Source organism: Myotis brandtii, unplaced genomic scaffold (assembly GCF_000412655.1).
Source record: "Myotis brandtii unplaced genomic scaffold, ASM41265v1 scaffold325, whole genome shotgun sequence".
Taxonomy (NCBI): domain Eukaryota; kingdom Metazoa; phylum Chordata; class Mammalia; order Chiroptera; family Vespertilionidae; genus Myotis; species Myotis brandtii.
Genome location: NW_005362486.1, coordinates 2,456,896 through 2,461,506, shown reverse-complemented (window position 1 = coordinate 2,461,506; position 4,611 = coordinate 2,456,896). Strand labels below are relative to the sequence as shown.

At 51.6% G+C, this 4,611-nt stretch overlaps 1 protein-coding gene across 2 annotated transcripts in view; it reads left to right on the top strand.

The window, feature by feature from the left end:
• The window catches only part of PKNOX2 (PBX/knotted 1 homeobox 2), a 291,449-nt gene that overhangs the window by 76,209 nt on the left and 210,629 nt on the right, over positions 1-4,611 (top strand). The window lies entirely within an intron of this gene.

Here is a 4,611-nt window from a genome sequence, read left to right as displayed (position 1 = left end):
ACCCCAGGTCAGACACTGTCACCTCCTGCCTGGACTATGGCAATTGCCTTCTCTCTGGTTTCCTCACTTCCTGTGCCTCTCACTCCCAAACCAGCCTGCAAACCATTGCCTGATTAATTCTCTCAAAACACGGTGCTCTGCACCTGGCCAGGTGGCTCAGTAGGTTAGAGTGTGATCCCCATATGCCAAGGTTGCGGGTTCAATCCCCAGTGAAGGCACATAAAAGAAACAACCAATGGCCCTAGCTGGTTTGGCTCAGTGGATAGAGCATTGGCCCGCAGACTGAAGGGTCCTGGGTTCATTTTCAGTCAAGGGCATGTACCTCGGTTGTAGGCTCGATCTCCGGTTCCAGTCGGGGAACATGTGGGAGGCAACCAATCAATGTGTCTCCTTCACATCAATGTTTTGCTCTTTCTCTCCCTCCCTTCTACTCTCTCTAAAAATCAATGGAAAAGATCATTGGGTGAGTATCAACAACAACAACAAAAAGAAGGAACCAATAAATGCATAAATAAGTGGAACAACAAGTCGATGTTTCTCTCAAAAAAAAAAAAATTAAAACAAAACACAGTACAAAACAGGGGCCTGTGTGCTCACTTCAGTGGTTTCTTGCTTCTTCCAGGATGCCGTTCAAACATCTTGGTCTGGCACTTCAAGCCTTTTGCAGCCCAACCTCTGCTCTGCTTTGGTCTACAGTCCTCTCTGAGTTTCTTGGCATGAAGCTCATGTCCACTCTCATTGGGTGACAGCCTGTCCCCTGCCCCTGCCCTTTGATGACCACCATTGCTCTTAAAGGTCCACTTCCCTGGACGCACACCCCAGCCATTCCTGCAGATGCAAATCTCATTGTGTGTCCTTCAGGTCAGTTCCCATCTCCTAAGCCCAGCGTCCTCCATCAGCCCATCCCTTAGCGCTCTCTCCTCCTCTGACTCCTCGGCCTAGAGCAATTATTGGCTGCACAATTCATTTGGCATCTAATCATGTACTGCCTCATGACTTTTTATATATTGCTATCTTGGACTAGAGCTGAAAGTATTTGCTGAAATGTCACGTTTTCTTCTGATATGCCTTACTCCCCCATGAAATTGCAGGTTCCCCAAGGACAGGGACCATGTCTTATCCTTATGGTACCAAATACCTAGTAGATACATAATAAATACTGACCCGAAAACCTCACTATGTATTCACTCAGGAATCCCAGAACTGGGAGGACTCTTACAATAATATATTTCACACTTTTATTTTGTAGCCGAACCAAAACATAAAGACAAGAGAAATCAGAGACTTACTTGCTCCAGGGGACCTAGTGAATGTAAAGGGCAGATCTTGTCGTTGGAAGTCCAGTGCACTTTCCCCATCACCAGTCCACCCTCGCATGTTGATTTTATTTTGTGAGTGGATTGCAGCCATTTTCAAGGTTGAGTAGGGGTTCAGATAGCAGAGGGGACGAAGGCCAGCGAACCAGGAGCGGCATGGCCTCAGCAAAGCCTCGGGGATGAAGACTGGCTTGGTGTAATTTTGGGGGGACAGCAATTAGACCAAGATAGTTCCTATGTAAGAGTTGTGGGGGGAGGGATGGATCAGGGAGGACCTTCAGTCACATGATTTTGGGTCGTAAGATGTCTGTCACATCTGAGCCACCTGCCAGCGCCTTAGAGGAATGTTTCGTCTCTCTGCCCGCTGTTCAGACTATTGTGTGTGTGTGTGTGTGTGTGGCGAGGGAGGGGGTTAGGGACAGCTCAGGGGGCTTGAGGAGTACATGGAAAGTCCTGCTGGAGGCAGCTGGGTCACATTTGTTTGGGCTGTAAAGAAATGTGACTTCGGTGGTATTGAAAGTGCCACCGGTAATGCTGTTATATATAGCTTTCAACTTTAATAAGGTGTTGCAAAAGCTATGAAAATACATATAACTAAAACCACATTTCACTGGAAGCTTGATCTCGAATCCCTTTCTACTGCTCCTGTGTGGTGCTCCGTGCTGTCAATAGAGCTATTAACACACAATGGAAAGTGGGTAATTGTGCATTATATGGCTTTTGTTTTCCGTTATGAAATACTGACATCCGAAAGCGAGCAGGATTGCCGGGTGGAGGCCACTGTGGAAGAGGCGGGAGAGGGAGGTTTGGGCCTGAGGACAGAGGGTGGGAGGCAGGAATCCGCTGCTTCTCTCCCAGCCGGTCCCTTGAGTCTTGGTTTTTTAGCCACAAACCTGGGGGAAATTCATCCCTCCCATGGCCTGAAGAGACTGAGAGGATAAGCAGGGTTAGCAGAGGACTCTGGAGCCCTGGCATGATATGCAAGGTGAAGGCAGGGGCTGCGGCTATAGAATGTGTCTGAAGGCAGCGTGGGGAGATGAGGGCAAATTCAAATGAAGTCAGGAAACAGGCGCTGGGGTTGTTTCCCGGGGAAGCTGGGCCAGTGTCCATGCCCGCATGCTGCTGGCGAGGATTCTTAAGTGATGTCCTGATGCCAGGAGCCTGGCAGGAGCTGGGCCTGGAGAAGGTGGAGCCTTGCAAAGGTGCCCTCTGCCCCGGGCACCCCTGTCCACACGCACCAACAGCCACAAAATAATCACAGCTGGTTTTTATTGGGTGCTAGGGGCAGGGGCTCGCATGCCTTTCCTTAGTTCTTACAACAGCCCCACTGCATGGATGGAACTGAGGCCAAGCTGGAGAACTCTGCCAGGAATCCTGCCCCATCTCCAACCCTCCCTGGTTCCTGGGCCCCCCGGGAGGGAGGGCAACTGGGAGGAAGGCAGAGGAAGCCCTGGCTTTCTTGTTTGTTTGGGGGCATCAGCTGTGGCCGGCAGGGACCGTAGTTGTGGGCCTGGCAGTGGCCTGTGGATTGTTTCTTCGAGGGGACGATTGCCCCGAAGCCCTCTGATGGCCGCCCCTTGTCCACACAGGTGACTCCGTGCTGCGGCAGGACCTGCAGGGAACTCTGGGCTGTGCGGCATTGCAGGGTCCTCTGGGTTTGAGGGACGGCCTGTCTCTCCAGATAGATTACATTTGGTTTGCTCAGAAGGCATTTATGGCTTTATAAAGCTCTTAAATTGGCTCTTTTCCCCCCTTCAAAACATTTCTCCAAGCTTACAAGGCCAGTTTTAGAATAGCAATTACCAGCTCCAATATCCCCCAGCAAACTCACGCTGTGCTGTTGTGTATAAACTGCCTGGGACATTTGTAATGCTGCCACACGGCATCTCTGCGCGGCGGAAAGCCCCTGTCTGCGCCGAGGCCCTTTCTCAGCTCTAATTTATGGGCCACATAAAACTCTGTGAAGTTGCCCTGCATCTTTCTGAGGCAAAGTTGAGGTTTTTTACTGTTTCAAGCTGCTAATTTTTACCATTTAGAGCCAGCCTTCTGCCCGTGCCAGTGTGCATGTGTGCATACAAGTTGGCCACTTTAATTTATGTGCCTCTTTCTCTCTGTAATGCTCATAACTCACAAATGTGCGCATAATGTACAGCCAGCTCTTCCTTATTACAAGAGGCTTGGCTGCTTTGTCCTGTGCCTGCAATAACCCGGACCCCTCCCTGCCCCACCAGGAGCAAGCTCTGGTGCAGAGACAGGCACTGGCCAGGGAGCAGGAATGCACCCAGCAAGCCTGGCCCCGTGTTCTTTCCTGTGGGGTGCACAGAGTGGGGAGTTCAGAGCAGGGGACTGGGATTTAGGGTCGAAATGAAGCACGTTCCAGATGTGCTGTGCTGGGGAAGCCTGTGACCTTTCTAAGCCTCAGTTTCCTCATTTGCAGGATGGGGGGAGGATCAAAAATTTCTCACTGGGGTGTTGTGAGCGTGGAGTGTGCTAATGACTCCGCAGGCCCCTCATAAGCCGAGGCAATATCCGAGGGCTGGATGCTACTAGCTATTCTAAGCTCTAAACTGCTGGCTGGGCTGAGGAGGGAGCACAGAGCAGTGTGATGCCTCAGAGCTTCCCAGAGCTAATGCAGAGGCCTCCGGACCAGCCTCCAGGCTGCAGGAGGCCCGAGCAGACAGCTCTGCACGCTCAGCTCCCCCTTTCCCACCAGGGTCTCTGGTCCTTTGATAAGAGCCGCTGGGCACCCACCCCAGGCAGCTCCCACTCCCGACCTTCCTCAGGAGCAGTAACCCTCTCCTGGTCTTTGCGATGTTTCATCTGGAAACAACACAGGAGGGATTTCCCAGCGTCTCCTGGGAAGACTGGTGTTCAGTAGTTGTGGGCATCCAGAGGCGGGGAGGTTTGTGGTCCCCAGTCCTGTGTCCCCACAGGAGGGTCCTCACTGCACAGCAGGGGAACTGGGACTCTTGCCCCCCATTCTCCCCTGCCCCAAGGTTGGGATTACACTGGCTGACAAAGAGGGATTTCAGTCCTTCCTTGGGGTTTGGTGGGTCCCCCAATCAGAGGACCCCCAATCCTACTCTTCCTTCAGTGTCCCTTGAGGCCTCTTTCCTGCTTCTAACTGCTTTGCTGGAGAGCTCCCACTTGGGTATTTTGCCACTAATGCAAACTCCACGAATTTAAAACAGGCTAATTCAACACCTATTTAGTGAAGGGAAAGATGCTGTAGCCTATTGAGCATCTACTATATGCCAGGCAGAGGAATCCCAACCTGGGGGAAGGGGAGAACGGG